Here is a 17455-nt window from a genome sequence, read left to right as displayed (position 1 = left end):
CATCTGTCACAAAAACTGGTACTGTAACTACTCTTCCAAAGCAAAGGCAATTTAAAGCAAAGGCTTGAGCAGGGACACTTTAAATTTCATGGTTTTATTTCAGAACACTTTCATAACTTATGTATGCTTATCTGTCCTCAAAAGGAAAAATGCAGTGTGATAACAAAGAAACAGAACTATTTGTAATAAAATGTGAAAAGGCATCCATGTAAATGTCTACCATATCCATCAGAGCAGTTACTTCAGGAAGCTATGTATTTACTCCAACTCTCAAAATATTTTTGTGACTCCATCAGTGCAGCTCACTTTAGACTCATATATAATGGAATGGTAGAATAATGCTAGATTTAAAATATAACACTATCTTTTACAGTAAAGTGTTTTAAATTTAAGACTGTATGTCCCATGTGATTACCCATCTCTTTGTATGAAGAATGACTTCCGGTTCTTTTCAAAGCCTCCTTAAGTATTTTAGATTTGCATATATATTTTTTAAAAACTGCTTTAAGTGAAGATTTCAAAGCAGAGGTCTGAGCAATGACAGCATTACTGAACATTATTAACGTAGCCTCCGATGACTGCCCTTAAATCATTCCTCGTGCTTGTTTAGCAGTTTCTGTGAAGCAATGGGAAGTTTGGTCACCTGAAAGCAAACATTCCTTAAGTTGAATCCTGCATTGCCTTTTAATAGATTTGCGACTTACAACAAAATATTTAACATTTCTGTTCATTGTTTCTATAGTTATCAAGAGTAGGATTAATATTACCTATTTTACTACCTTGGAACTACACAAACTAATGGATATAAACGTGCTTGGTTAACAATCATACAAATAAAATTGGCTTGGAAATCAGTCTTATTAGTTTATAGGTAGTAACAGAATATCAGTATGAACATCAATTATTCTGCTAAGCTCTGGTGTTGATATGGCTCTAGGGACAAAAAGAGATTAACACAAAAGCCGTTGCCAGAAATTGGGTGTTTAGGGGAAAAAAAGAGCATTAAAAAAATAATTTGCAATCTCCACTAACTCCACAGACACACACACACAAAAAAACCCCCTCAAAGTTGGCTCCCTTTCTGCAACATCTATTCCAGCTAACCCATCTGTCACAAAAGACATCATCTTCCTTACACATTCATCAGTTTCTCCCTAAACATGAAGGTTTCATATACTTCCAGCAACAGACCAAGTTTAAGTATTTCTTTGATAGTTAAAATGGAATTGAAATTCTCAATTTCTTCATGATGACGTAAAAACAATTCTCATCTGAGTAATAACATAATGACATACTATGGAGAGGAAACAAAGGTCAACAGATATGTGAGAGAACTACCTTCTCAGTGAGGCTGACCCTATCCGCCCCAGGTACCACACTGCCTCCTCCCTGTAGTTCCAGAGCCGCAGACCTTGCCCTCCTTCCTCCCGGCACTTGGGAGCTTTCACACATATCCTGATTTAAGTGATTGCACTTGTTTACGGTATGTCTCCCTCCACTAGGATGTAAGTTCCACAAAGACAGAGGTTTGTCTAAGCTGGTTCCCTGATGTACTGAGAGCCGTGAATGGCACTCACTCAGTGGGTATGCTATAAAATTTGTTTACTGAATAAAACGATTAGCCTACCATTTTTCTTTTTTAAAATGAATTCTTTTTTTCTTGCATATGGAAATAATATATGTTCATTGTTGGGAGAGAAAAAAGACAACTCTGAAAGGCAAAAAGGAGAAAAAAGAAATTGCCTTATATTTCATTATCCACTCTTAGCACTGTTAGAATTCTGGTGCATATCCTTCCAGAACTTTTTCAGTGCACACACACACACACACACACACACATGCACATATGTATTTCACATGACTCTGTTTCAAAGTTAGATTACATTTACGTTACTTGGTATCATTTTATTGTAGCCTAAAAATACAATCTTTTAGAGGTCAACATAATTTTAAATTTTTAACAAGAATTTGGAAAAAAAATTTTCTAGAGGGCTAATATTTCAGGGCATATCCCAACTATATAAAATATGCATAGCCAAAAACCCAAATGTAATGGGAAAAATAAGGGCTATGGCTGAGGACTGAAATTATTCACAAACATTTCCTTAAATAAATTTGGTAAATAAAATTGACATGTAGGTATGATACTTTTATTCAAGTAATTTGAAGAAAAATTCTTTGGAATGAATCTTAGTCCCTTTTTGAATAGATTTAATTTTCATCTTTCTTTTTTTTCTTCCAACTGCAAGAACTGGGGGGGAATGATTGAGCCTTTTCAAGCTCTGATTCGTGTTCTAAGTTCTCTTCAATACTTTATTTTTCTTTGCAGGAGAAGAAATCACTTTAGTGTTTCATCAAGCATGAAGTTCAATCAAAATTACAGTAACAAAAATTTTAAAGTATTTTTGAGGATTTTCTGGGTTGTATAGGCAAAAAATTTCCAAGAAAAAGTAAATAACTTCAGAAAGAGAAGTCATACTACCAAAATAATTTTGTTTACCAAATTATGTATAATGGTATTTACATACAATTAGATTAATAGAAGTAATGTTACTTATATGGGTGCAAGTAACATTTACAAAAACCTTTTGTAAAAGTAAACTCTGTCACTATGCTTCTTTAATACTATATAAGTGAGACCTCACTTTATATTTTAACATTGTGTTTTCTGAGACCATGAAAAAATAGTATCTAAAATATACACAACAGACATACAAATAAAAGGAGTTCAAAACTAGTACATGTAATATTAATTTTAAAAATATAGATATACTTTCGGGGGTGGAGCCAAGATGGCGGCATGAGTAGAGCAGCAGAAATCTCCTCCCAAAACCACATATATTTTTGAAAATACAACAAAGCAAACTCTTCCTAAAAGAGAGACAAGAAGACACAGGAAAACAGCCAGACCACATCCACACCTGTGAGAACACAGCGCCTCACAAACGGGGTAAGATACAAGCCCCAGCCTGGTGGGACATGAGCACCCATCACCCCAGCTCACAGCAGGAGGAGAGGAGTCAGAGCGGGGAGGGAGAGGGAGGCCAGGACTGCTGAACACCTAGCCCTAGCCATTTGCACCAGAGCACAGACACAGTGCATGCGTGAGGTGCTAGAAACTAGGGAAACAGGACAGTAAGACCTGTGAGTGGGTCCCTGCAGATGTTGCACCCGGGAAAAAGAAAAGCGAGTGCTTTTTGTAAGTCTTAAAGGGACAGGGACCCCACTGCCAGACAGAAGTGTCCTGGGACACTTAGTTCAGCAGCAGAGAATCTGGGGATCTCTGGGCACTCTTACCCCCTGGCCAGCACAGGGAGCACAGAGGCCCCTCACAGAGATAAATAGCCTCCCAGCCATTCCCCCTCCAACACGGCTCCACCATATCGGAGTAGCAGCCTGAGGCAGGCCATGTTCACTGCAACAGCGGAGATAAACTCCATAGCAGCTGGGCAAGAATCAGAAGCCCTTTCTGCGTGCAGCTTCCCAGCACAAGCCACTAGAGATCACTGTTCTCCCAGGAGAGGAAGGCCACAAACCAACAAGAAGGGAAGTTCTTCCAGCCGTCACTCGTGCCAGCTCTGCAAACTATCTCTATCACCATGAAAAGGCAAAATTACAGGCAGACCAAGATCACAGAGACAACACCAGAGAAGGAGACAGACCTAACCAGTCTTCTTGAAAAAGAATTCAAAATAAAAATCATAAACATGCTCACGGAGATGCAGAGAAATATGCAAGAGCTAAGGGATGAAGTCCGGAGGGAGATTACAGACGCCTGGAAGGAGATTACAGAAGTAAAACAAACTCTGGAAGGATTTATAAGCAGAATGGATAAGATGCAAGAGGCCATTGATGGAATAGAAACCAGAGAACAGGAACGCATAGAAGCTGACACAGAGAGAGACAAAAGGATCTCCAGGAATGAAACAATATTAAGAGAACTGTGTGACCAATCCAAAAAGAACAATATCCGCATTAGAGGGGTACCAGAAGAAGAGAGAGAAAAAGGGATAGAAAGTGTCTTTGAAGAAATAAATGCTAAAAAGTTCCCCAAACTGGGGGAGGAAATAATCGAACAGACCATGGAAATACACAGAACTCCAAACAGAAAAGACCCAAGGAGGACAACACCAAGACACATAATAATTAAAATGGCAAAGATCAAGGACAAGGAAAGAGTTTTAAAGGCAGCTAGAGAGAAAAAGGTCACCTATAAAGGAAAACCCATTAGGCTATCATCAGACTTCTCAACAGAAACATTACAAAAGATTGAAATTCTACCAACCAACATTTCAGACCACAAAGGTATAAAACTAGAAATAAATTCTACAAAGAAAACAAAAAGGCTCACAAACACATGGAGGCTTAACAACATCCCTCTAAATAATCAATGGATCAATGAACAAATTAAAATGCCAGAAGAGAATGGCATGATATATTTAATGCAATGAAACAGAAGGGCCTTGAACCAAGGACACTGAATCCAGCACGACTATCATTTAAATATGAAGGAGGGATTAAAAAATTCCCAGACAAGCAAAAGTCGAGGGATTTTGCTTCCCACAAACCACCTTTACAGGGTATTTTAGAGGGACTTTTCTAGATGGGAGCACTCCTAAGACTAAACAGATGTCACCAGAGAAAATAAAATCACAGCAAAGAAAGCACACCAAAAAAATACTAACTAAAGGCAAAAAATAAAATCAACTACCCACTAAAAGCAGTTAAAGGAAACACGGAAGAGCACAGAATAAAACAACCAACATATAAAGAATGGAGGAGGGGGAATAGGAAGGGAGAGAAGAAAAGAATCTCCAGACAGTGTATATAACAGCTCAATAAGTGAGCTAAGTTAGGCAATAAGATACTGAAGAGGCTAACCTTGAACCTTTGGTAATGATGAATCTAAAGCCTGCAATGGCAATAAGTACATATCCTTCAATAGTCACCCTAAATGTAAATGGACTGAATGTACCAATCAAAAGACACAGAGTAACAGAGTGGATAAAAAAGCAAGACCCATCTACATGCTGCTTACAAACCCAAAGACATGCACAGACTAAAAGTCAAGGGATGGAAAAACATATTTCAGGCAAATAACAGAGAGAAGAAAGCAGGTGTTGCAGTACTAGTATCAGACAAAATAGACTTCAAAACAAAGAAAGTAACAAGAGATAAAGAAAGACATTACATAATGATAAAGGGCTCAGTCCAACAAGAGGATATAACCATTCTAAATATATATGCGCCCAAAACAGGAACACCAACATATGTGAAACAAATACTAACAGAACTAAAAGAGGAAATAGAATGCAATGCATTCATTTTAGGAGACTTCAACATGCCACACACCCCAAAGGATAGATCCACTGGGCAGAAAATAAGTAAGGGCATGGAGGCACTGAACAACACACTAGAATAGATGGACCTAATAGACATCTACAGAACTCTACATCCAAAGAAACAGGACACACATTCTTCTCAAGTGCACATGGAACATTCTCCAGAATAGACCACATACTAGCTCACAAAAAGAGCCTCAGTAAATTCCAAAAGATTGAAATTCTACCAACCAACATTTCAGACCACAAAGGTATAAAACTAGAAATAAATTCTACAAAGAAAACAAAAAGGCTCACAAACACATGGAGGCTTACCAACATGCTACTAAATAATCAATGGATCAATGAACAAATTAAAATAGACATCAAGGAATATATGGAAACAAATGATAACAACAACATAAAGCCCCAACTTCTGTGGGACACAGCGAAAGCAGTCTTAGGAGGAAAGTATATAGCTATCCAGGCACATTTAAAGAAGGAAGAACAATCCCAAATGAATAGTCTAACATCACAATTATTGAAACTGGAAAATGAAGAACAAATGAGGCCTAAAGTCAGCAGAAGGAGGAACATAATAAAGATTAGAGAAGAAATAAATAAATTGAGAGGAAAAAGACAATACAAAAAATCAATGAAACCAAGAGCTGGTTCTTTGAGAAAAAAAACAAAATAGATAAGCCTCTAGCCAAACTTATTAAGAGAAAAAGAGAATCAACACACATCAACAGAATCAGAAATGAGAATGGAAAAATCACGACAGACTCCACAGAAATACAAATTATTAAAGACTACTATGAAAACCTATATGCCAACAAGCTGGAAAACCTAGAAGAAATGGACAACTTCCTAGAAAAATACAACCTCCCAAGACTGACCAAGGAAGAAACACAAAAGTTAAACAAACCAATTACGAGCAAAGAAATTGAAATGGTAATCAAAAAACAATACAAGAACCAAACCCCTGGGCCAGACGGATTTACCTCGGAATTTTATCAGACATACAGAGAAGACATAATACCTATTCTCCTTAAAGTTTTCCAAAAAATAGAAGGGGAGGGAATACTCCCAAACTCATTCTATGAAGCCAACATCACCCTAATACCAAAACCAGGCAAAGACCCCACCAAAAAAGAAAATTACAGACCAATATCCCTGATGAATGTAGATGCAAAAATACTCAATAAAATATTAGCAAACCGAATTCAAAAATACATCAAAAGGATCATACACCATGACCAAGTGGGATTCATCCCAGGGATGCAAGGATGGTACAACATTCAAAAATCCATCAACATCATCCACCACATCAACAAAAAGAAGGACAAAAACCACATGATCATCTCCACAGATGCTGAAAACACATTTGACAAAATTCAACATCCATTCATGATAAAAGCTCTCAGCAAAATGGGAATAGAGGGCAAGTACCTCAACATAATAAAGGCCATATATGATAAACCCACAGCCAACATCATACTGAACAGCGAGAAGCTGAAAGCTTTTCCTCTGAGATCAGGAACCAGACAGGGATGCCCACTCTCCCCACTGTTATTTAACATAGTACTGGAGGTCCTAGCCACGGCAATCAGACAAAACAAAGAAATACAAGGAATCCAGATTGGTAAAGAAGAAGTTAAACTGTCACTATTTGCAGATGACATGATATTGTGCATAAAAAAACCCTAAAGACTCCACTCCAAAACTTCTAGAACTGATATTGGAATACAGCAAAGTTGCAGGATACAAAATTAACACACAGAAATCCGTGGCTTTCCTATACACTAACAATGAACCAATAGAAAGAGAAATCAGGAAAACAACTCCATTCACAATTGCATCAAAAAGAATAAAATCCCTAGGAATAAACCTAGCCAAAGAAGTGAAAGACCTATACCCTGTAAACTACAAGACACTCTTAAGAGAAATTAAAGGGGACACTAACAAATGGAAACTCATCTCATGCTCATGGCTAGGAAGAATTAATATCATCAAAATGGCCATCCTGCCCAAAGGAATATACAGATTTGATGCAATCCCTATCAAATTACCAGCAACATTGTTCAATGAACTGGAACAAATAATTCAACAATTCATATGGAAACACCAAAGACCCCGAATAGCCACAGCAATCCTGAGAAAGAAGAATAAAGTAGGGGGGATCTCACTCCCCAACTTCAAGCTCTACTATAAAGCCATAGTAATCAAGACAATTTGGTACTGGCACAAGAACAGAGCCACGGACCAGTGGAACAGACTAGAGACTCCAGACATTAACCTAAACATATATGGTCAATTAATATTTGATAAAGGAGCCATGGACATACAATGGCGAAATGACAGTCTCTTCAACAGATGGTTCTGGCAAAACTGGACAGCTACATGTAGGAGAATGAAACTGGACCATTGTCTAACCCCATATACAAAAGTAAATTCAAAATGGATCAAAGACCTGACCTGAATGTAAGTCATGAAACCATTAAACTCTTGGAAAAAAACATAGGCAAAAACCTCTTAGACATAAACATGAGTGACCTCTTCTTGAACATATCTCCCCAGGCAAGGAAAACAACAGCAAAAATGAACAAGTGGGACTATATTAAGCTGAAAAGCTTCTATACAGCAAAAGACACCATCAAGAGAACAAAAAGGAACCCTACAGTATGGGAGAATATATTTGTAAATGATAGATGCGATAAAGGTTTGACATCTAAAATATATAAAGAGCTCACCCACCTCAACAAACAAAAAACAAATAATCCAATTAAAAAATGGGCAGAGGAACTGAACAGACAGTTCTCCAAAAAAGAAATTCAGATGGCCAACAGACACATGGAAAGATGCTCCACATCGCTAATTATCAGAGAAATGCAAATTAAAACCACAATGAGATTTCACCTCATACCAGTAAGGATGGCTACCATCCAAACGACAAACAACAACAAATGTTGGCGAGGTTGTGGAGAAAGGGGAACCCTCCTACACTGCTGGTGGGAATGTAAATTAGTTCAACCATTGTGGAAAGCAGTATAGAGGTTCCTCAAAATGCTCAAAACAGACTTACCATTTGACCCAGAAATTCCACTCCTAGGAATTTACCCTAAGAATGCAGCACTCCAGTTTGAAAAAGACAGATTCACCCCTATGTTTATCACAGCACTATTTACAATAGCCAAGAATTGGAAGCAACCTAAGTGCCCATCAGTAGATGAATGGATAAAGAAGAGGTGGTACATATACACAATGGAACATTATTCAGCCATAAGAAATAACAAATCCTACTATTTGCAGCAACATGGATGGAGCTGGAGGGTATTATGCTCATTGAAATAAGCCAAGTGGAGAAAGAGAAATACTAAATGATTTCACTCATCTGTGGAGTATAAGAACAAAGGAAAAACTGAAGGAACAAAATAGCATCAAAACCACAGTACCCAAGATTGGACTAACAGGTACGAAAGGGAAAGGGACTGGGGAGGATGGGTGGGCAGGGAGGGATAAGGTGGGGAAGAAGAAAGGGGGTATTATGATTAGCATGCATAATGTGGGGGGTGGGAGAAAGGGGAGGGCTGTGCAACACAGAAAAGACAAGTAGTGATTCTACAACATTTTGCTATACTGATGGGTAGTGACTGTAATGGGGTTTGTGGGGGAGACTTGGTATAGGGGAGAGCCTAGTAAAGATAATATTCTTCATGTAATTGTAGATTAATGATAACAAAAAAAAAGAGAGAAAGAAAAGGGGGATTTCTCCCTGATAGGATAAAACTAACTGCAAATCAATGATTAATGCATGCTTTACATATCCTTAATTTTTATCTTTCAAAGGGTGTCAGATGATCAGCTATGGAGGTACATTTTTCTGATAATATTCCTTTCTCTTAAAAAAAAAAGCAGTTTCTGTGTGGTGATCTCCAATAGGTTCTTCACAATGGTATAAAGGTCTTATCAAAGTGTGGGCAAAGTGTTTGTTTGTGTTTATACAGAGGATCAAAGCCTAATTTGGCTACACAGAAGACAAATTAAGATACGATATGAAGAAGAACTTTCAATATCAACATCCTCTGGAAGAGTCATTCCAGAAGATGAACATCAAAAAACTTCAACAAAGATCCTGGTGCTGCTGCAGTTGTAGCTGCAGTCATCCCACCGGTTCTTGGACTTGCCATTGGAATGAAGAAGGAGATATCTAAGCTGGCCTGTGCATATAGTAAAACAACAAATTTGACTGGATCCATAGTGTCGGAACTCAACCAAGAATTAGAAGAAGTGCAAGTTGCAGCGCTCCAAAATCTTGCGACTATAGACTATCTACTGCTAAAAGAACACATGGGATGTGAACAGTTCTCAGGAATGTGTTGTTTTAATTTGTCTGATTTTTCTCAAACTATTCACATTCAGTTAGACAATATCCATTATATCATTGATAAGTTTTCACAAATGCCTAGGGTACCTAACTGGTTTTCTTGGTTTCACTGGATATGGCTGGTAATTGTAGGTCTGCTTTTGTTATGTAGCTGTATTCCTATTATGTTAATGTATGTGTGCAATTTAATTAGTAGTTTAAAACCTATACATGCTTATGTTACTCTACAAGAAGATATGTCAAAGAAATAATCAATCTTCCCATGTTTTCTTCCATCTGCTACTTTTGTAGCTTTTCTTCTTCCTTCCTAATTACAACCCTTTAGTAGAATTCGTGCCTCATATCGAAAGTCACCGAGTATCATAATTCTTCCAAGTGGTAAAGATACCTCAAGACAAATGATGGGCATAGAAGCCACAGGGCATAAATCTGCAAAGAAGTAAAAAGCTAACCTTTTCAAAGAATATTGCTCTCTCTCACTTACCAACTTTACATTTCCCTGTATGGCCCTGGAAGATGACTGGTTAGCCAGAGACGGGTAAGATTCCTCAAGGGAGGAACAACCTAAGACAGGCACAGTTGCAGGGGGGCCATCAGGAGAGAAACTGGGGACCAACAGAGGGGAGGCTTAGAACCTCACCCCCCCTGTTTTGAGAGAAACCTTCTGCATCTGTGGATGTTTTGTTGCCCTTGTCTAGCTTGGATTAACACTTAGTCTATAGGCACAGACCTGATCATCTACATTTGCCCTCTTACAGCACTAAACTATGTTTTCTACCTTTATCTTGCATATACCTATCACTTCAGCCTTTTATTAAAAAATAATAATAATAACAATAAGGGAGAAATGTGGGATTCACATATAAATCAAGTATAAGAATCAAATGAATAATCATATCTGACTTGATTATTTATAGTTCATGATGCATGATCAAAACCGAAAGTTTCTGTGATATGACTGCCCTTGCACTGTTCACCATGCAAGAACTTATTCACTATGTATGACCTTGTTCACCATGTAAGAACTTGTTTGTTATGCTTCAGAAGATGGGAGACTGTTGAGATATAGGCTTGGGGTTGATTAATGACTGTGCATTGAGTCCCCTATACAGAATTTTATTGTTGTTAACAACCATTTGATCAATAAATATGAGAGATGACCTCTCAAAAAATATATATATATATATATTTTCATTTGTTGATCAAAATTATATTTATAATTACATGCATGATGTAATACTTAGAACAAAGGAAATATGAATCAAGGATTAAGTTATAGATTAATTTTTGTTTCCAAAGATATTATGTGGTGGTGTTTTGCTTGCTTTATTTTCACTTCCATAGCATCTTCAGAAAAATGTTATTTAGGAAAATTCTTCAGGATCTTTCACAATTTTCCAAAGGTTCTAGATCTTTTGATCCTCTTTATACATGTCAAGCATTGTTGTCAAATTAACTTCTTCAACTCTCAACCCTAAAATGGGTTTGAGAATTAAAATATTCTCAAAAAGAAAAATATATATATATATATATATATATACATACATATATGCACAGAAAAACATGGCATGGGAAATACATCAAATTTTTAACAGTTCTTTTGGGTGGTGTTATTATAAAAGATTTCTGTTTTCTTCTTTGACCTTGATTGTGTTTTCCAAGGTGTCCATAATCAACGTTTTTATAATATGAATAATGGCATAAACGTGTTGAACACACACTGCTTTAAGGCACTTTAATGAGAATTAGCTCATGTGATTCTGTACCATATGGTAGTCATTACAATCTTCATTTCAAAGGTGAGGAAGCTGAGGATCACAGAAATGAAATGGTTTGGCTGAAGCACCCCAGCTACCATGAAACAGAGGCTGGAACAGATCACATTTCATTGGATACCCTTCTGCTCTATTAACTCTTCTATTAACTTCACCAAATATTTGCTAAACAAAGACTCAGTCTTCATTCAACCAATCGCTATAAAGCATCTGCTATATCCTTCGTTCAGTACAAGATTCTAGAGAAATAGTGCCAAATTAGACTAAACACTGTAATTAATGCCGTGGAGACAAACACAAAAAAGTTATAAGATACGTGGTCTTTATTCTGAGAAAGTGTGTGACCTATGTACAGAAGAAATCTGTGCTGATTAAGGAAATGGTAAAAATAGAAGTCAATGTCTGATGTATTCTAATAAGTGGTATAAATGAAAAATGCTGTAGAAAAATAAAAAGGAAATGGTTATTGAATTTTGGGGTGATTAAGAAAGACTTCACAGAAGGTATAGAGCACACATTGGGCCTTAATATTTAGGAGGGATTCATATAGATAGGAAAGACATGAAAAGGCTTACCAAGCCTAAGAAATAGTATTTTAAGCTAAATCATGAAGAAGTGAGTTTAAAAGGCAAGTTTCAATTAAAGGAAAGCAAACATCTCGCTATAATGAAATGTTAAGCCACATAAAGTTGAAAAAATAAGTTAGAGTACAGACATTACTAGAGACTAAATTGCACAGAAAATGATGCCACTAAAAAGAAGATTGTATTTCTTCCTGTGAGCACAGGGGAACCACAAAAATTTTAGTCACATTAATAAAGGTGTGTATAAGATGCAATACAGAAAATAGAGACGGACTGATACAGCCACTATGGAAAGCAGTATGAAGGTTTCCATACAACCCAGCAATTCCACATCTGGGAATTTGCCCAAAGAGAACAAAATTGCTCATTTAAAAAGATACATGCATTCCTATGTTTATTGCAACATTATTTACAATACCCAAGATATGGAAGCAACCTGTGTCTATCAATAGGTGAATGACTAAAGAAGAGATGTGCTACATATATATATACACAATGGAATATTACTCAGCCATAAAATGAATGTAAACTTGTATTTGTGACAATGTGAATGGACCTAAAGGATATTATGCTAAGTGAAGTAAGTCAGAGGAAGAAAAATACTGTATGATTCTATTTATAAGTGGAATCTAAAAAAGCAAAACAAATGAACAAACAAAATAGAAATAGATTCTTAAACACAGAGAGCAGACTTTTGATTACCATGGGGAGGGGTAGGGAGGTGGGTGAAATAGGTGAAGGGGATAAAGATGTACATGCTTCAAATTATAAAATAAATTAGTCTCAGGGATGGAGGTGCAATAGAAAATATAACCAATAAGATTTTAATATCTTGGTTTGGTAATGGGAGTAACTATACTTACTGTGGTGAGCATTCAGTGATGTATATAACTATTGAATAACTATGTTGTACATATGAGACCAATATAATATTGTATATCAACTGTATTACAATAGTTTTTTTAAAGAAAAACAGGATAAAAGAAAATAGAGACTAATGTGAAGGATTGTTAGAAGGCTTTAAAAATGGAATTATTACAAGCAAATTCACCTTAACAGGAATTATATGCTGATTAGAACTTTAATATTTAAATGTAACAGGCCAAGAATAGCTTCTCATTCAAAAAAAGAAGGAAAAAGATAGGACTTAACACCATCAGACCTGAAGATTCATTATATTTGAGGACTTAAGCACTATAAGATGTGAAGATTCATTAAAAAGTATTAGTTATTAAGATAGTGTGGTATTCTTCAAGGATAGGTAGAATGATAGAATAAAATAGTGTTTAGAGAAACAGACATATGTGGACTCTTGATTTGTGACAAAGGGTACAACTACTGATGTGGTCACTGAACCATTGCTGGTGATCTTGGAGGATTCACAGAGAGGAAACACCAGAAAAATAGGTATTGATGGGAAGACTGTTCATCATGGAAAAACCTGATGGTGCTTATAATAATTTATGACAAAATTCTAGGACAAATTTGTGACAAGATTGCTTCAAGTTATAGTATCTTCCCTTGAATTATGTATTTAAATATTTTCATAAGACAAGTTGAAAGAACTATGTATAACTCCCACTTGATTTCAATAGTTCTAATAACTGTATTTAAACTCTAAACACATGCTATTTATGTTCAACCATTTGAGAGCAAGCTGCTGATAACAAGACACTTCACATCTAAACGTTTTAGCATGTACCTCTTAATAAGTTCATTCTTCTATATTCCATAATGTTATTAAATTTCCACAACATCCTTTTCTGTGCATTGTAATTATGAGATAATTCCCCCTTTTCCCTTGAGCACAGCCTGTAGAAATTCCTTGGCAGACCTCTTAGTTTTTGAACATCTGAAAAGATCTACTTTATTCTCATCCTTGCAAGGTATACTACTCCAGACCGAAGTTACTTTCTATAAGAAGTTCACAATACTATCTTTATTCCATTTTTGCTGTTAAGAAGTTTGCTGACCACTGATGGTTAGTTTTATATGTCAACTTGATTGGATAACAGTGTGTCCAGGTATTTGTTTAAAGATTATTCTGTGTGCCTGTGAGGGTGTTTCTGGATGAGATTAACATTTGAACAATCACTGAGTAAAGTGGATTGCCTTCCCCAACGTAGATGGGCATCATCCAATCCACTGAAGGCCTGAACAGAGCAAAGACTGAGTAAGGAGAATTCACTCTTTCTGCCTGATTGTCTTTGAGCTAGGACATCAGTCTTCCCCTGCCTTTAGACTCAGACCTTGAGCTGGAACTCACACCGTTAACTGACCTGCTGCTCAGGCCTTTAGACTTGGAGTAGAACTATACCATTGGCTCTCCTGGGTCTCCAGTTTGCTGATTGCAGATCTTGGTGTTCCTAAACATCCATGATAGCCTGAGACAATTCCCTACAATAGATAAATATATATCCTATGGGTTCTGTTTCTCTGGAGAACCCTTACTAACACACTGATAGTATAATTGTCATTCTGTCTGGTTTGTAGAATCTTTTTCTTTTTCTGATTTATTTAGAGGATTTATCTCTTTTGGTACTCTGAAATGTTCATTACAAGGTGCCTGAATACTTTTTTGTTTATCCTTCTTAGAAATTGTTAGGATTTCTAAATTTGAGATTTTCACTAATTCTGGAAAATTCTCAGGAATTATTTTTTGACTATTACCTTTCATACTTTATTATTTCCTTGGGAGTTCCAATTAGATGCTGATTATTGACTATGTCTGTCATAGTAACTGATAGACACTGATTCTATTGACTATGTTTGTCAACCTTTCATCTTTTCTATCTCTTTTGTTTCTTGGTGTTGCATTCTGCATGTCTTCAGATCTATCTTCTTGTTCACTAATTCTCTCTTCATCTACATCTAATCTGCCATATAAACTATACACCAAGTTTTAATTGCTAATTATTATGTTATTCATTTCTAGGCACTCTCCTGGACCTTTTTCATGCCTGTAGCATTGTATTATAATATCTTATTCTTTAGTCACACATAATTTAAAACCTCACTTTGATTCTATTCAAACATATTAAGCCTATTTTTTAAAAATCTGCATTAATAATTCCAAAATCTGAAATCTTTATAGTTCAATTTTACTGTTTATTGTTCCTGTAGAATCTCTCTCATGTTAGCTTATTTCCTTGCCTGTTTTATGATTTTTGTGGTGAGCTCATTTTTTAAAAAGCTTTTTCCTTGAAATTACCTAAGACCTGAGTCCTCTATATAAACTCTAAATTTGCCTCTACTAGGTATCTGCAGGCACTACCAAATTGGCTAGCTTTAAATTCTGAGCATGGAAGTTTTCAGACTACATAAACTACACAGCTGCAAACTTGTGTAAGGTCCCACTCTTGATTGTAAGTTATCAGGATAGCCTTTTACCCCTTCTCTACCCAAGGCAAGGCCAAGATTGTCTTCCTTTAAAGGTTACAGTTTTGCCACATTACCCTTTGACTAAGCATGCCACTCTTTAGCAGTCTAAGACTTATTCTGGGGACCCAATTTGATTTCTCAACTTGAGAGGGTCCTAAGTTTCTTCCCTTAAGCTAGGACTCATTAAACAGAAGTTGTGAATCAGTACAGAATCTAGGAAAGCCTCGGGATATAGCACTCACCTGTCTCTAGATTTGTGATTTCTAATGGTTATGGGGTCATGAAGTATTCTTTTACTTATTTGTCAGTACATTCACTTAAAAAGAGTTTTAGAGTTTTGTCTACTGGGGCTTCTGTAATGCCAGAAAATGAAGATCTGGCTTAGTTCAATAATTTCTTATTCAAGTAATAGCAAGATATCCATATCCATTTCAGTCGGTCAGTCAGTCACACACACAAACAAGCAGATGTGCAATAATGTAACTGATTATTCCTTAAAAGAACTTACTTTAACTCACAGAACCCCATTTTCCCTCCACAGCAGAAAGCAGTCTTCCTGTAATTCAAAGTACAATAATTCATTTCCACATTAAAACTTATTCCTTCAGGTGAAGTACCAACCAACTCATAATCATGCACATGATTCATTCCTTCATGTGTTGTAAGGCCTAAAATTACAGTTGCCCTGGCAACTGGTAAAACTGAGAGGGCTTCAAATGGCCCAGTCCTAAGTCACCCCTCCCCACTGTGCTCCCATGTATAAGGCATCCTGGACAAACAGCCCTCTTTATCAAACGCACCAGGCACAGCTTCTGCTTATCCCTGAAGGGTGGTTTTCAGTTCCTTGCCAGTCCGTGGAATTATTCAAACAAACCAGTCACATACTCCTGCAGGAACCAGGAGGTGCCGTACTCTGTGGTCACTACAAAGTCTGCCTCCCACAGCCTGTTCCTGAGTACAGCCCCCAGGGAGCCCTGCTTAACCTACAGTGTCCTTCTCCTGTGCTGTGAATATATATGACTAATAGCCTGCTTTTGATCTCACCTGTCCAGTGTCAAGTATCGTGTATTTAGTGATCTCCCTATCCCCAGGCCAGGACTCTCTCCCTCATAAATGGGAGGAATAGGAGGCAATAGAAAACACTGGTGTGTGTCACAAACCACATGACAGAAACAACCATGGCTGAGGACACATGGGCAGCTTTAATGAACTGCTCTTGGCTAAGCTAACTGGTTCCGTGATATGGTGAAGTCTGCCTGAGATGGAACAGCTGACTGTCGGCAGGCTTCGGCTATGTTCTGGGTGGTATTCTGTTGTCTTTGTCAGTCATTGCCATCTCTTTCCATCTAGAAATGCTCTTGTTGCCAAAATCAGAATTGTTATTTGACAATACCCTGGGGTAACCTGGTACTGTCAGGTTTAGCCTATGTTTGGCAGATGATCTCTTAGGCTCCCATCCTGTAAAGGCCGTAGGAACATAGTACCTGAGCCAGGTGGCACTTCAGTCCTGCTTATGAAGGGTCAGGCTAGGTCACTGTGTGTAGCCTGGTGACCATGACTGCTGCTTGCGAGAGCTATATACAGACATTGTTTGTAACCATGCCTCTCTGGGACAGGCCGAGAGACTGCCCTTTGTGGATTTGTGGGAGCGGAGGGGCTACCATCCCTCTGAGAAGTTAGCTCGGCACCGCAGCTGCTGCTCAAGCACGGGTAGTGACCTTGCTCATTCTCTGTGCTGCTGCCTCCCTGCTGCTGCTGCTTGCTCTCTCCTGACCTCCACGGGTGTTGAGATGCACATCTATGGTGGCCTGTGGCCCAGAGGCTGGTGGAAAAAAGAGGATAGGAAAAGGAAGGAGCATTTGGTACTCAACTGCTCTCCCAATACAAAACTCATAGCCAGTGTACCTAGGCTCTGCTCAGTATTGCTGTCTCCCAACACACAAAAGGGTTAAACTTGCAATCATGGGCCTTAAGGCCTCCGTCCAAACCATACACAAAATGGATATG

The 17455-nt window shown here is 37.4% G+C and overlaps 1 protein-coding gene across 7 annotated transcripts in view; it reads right to left on the bottom strand.

Annotated features, from left to right (window-relative positions):
• The window catches only part of PKIB (cAMP-dependent protein kinase inhibitor beta), a 111355-nt gene that overhangs the window by 14367 nt on the left and 79533 nt on the right, over positions 1-17455 (bottom strand). The window contains exon 2 of one of the 7 annotated variants that reach the window (XM_073219531.1): positions 15957-16004. The exons of the other annotated variants lie outside the window; for them this stretch is intronic. The gene's annotated coding sequence lies outside the window, so the exon portion shown is untranslated. The remainder of the gene's footprint in view (positions 1-15956; positions 16005-17455) is intronic. 7 annotated transcript variants of the gene reach the window in all.

This window comes from Manis javanica, chromosome 13 (assembly GCF_040802235.1).
Source record: "Manis javanica isolate MJ-LG chromosome 13, MJ_LKY, whole genome shotgun sequence".
NCBI lineage: Eukaryota > Metazoa > Chordata > Mammalia > Pholidota > Manidae > Manis > Manis javanica.
The sequence above is the reverse complement of the archived record's forward strand: the minus strand, read 5'-3'. Positions and strand labels throughout refer to the sequence as shown.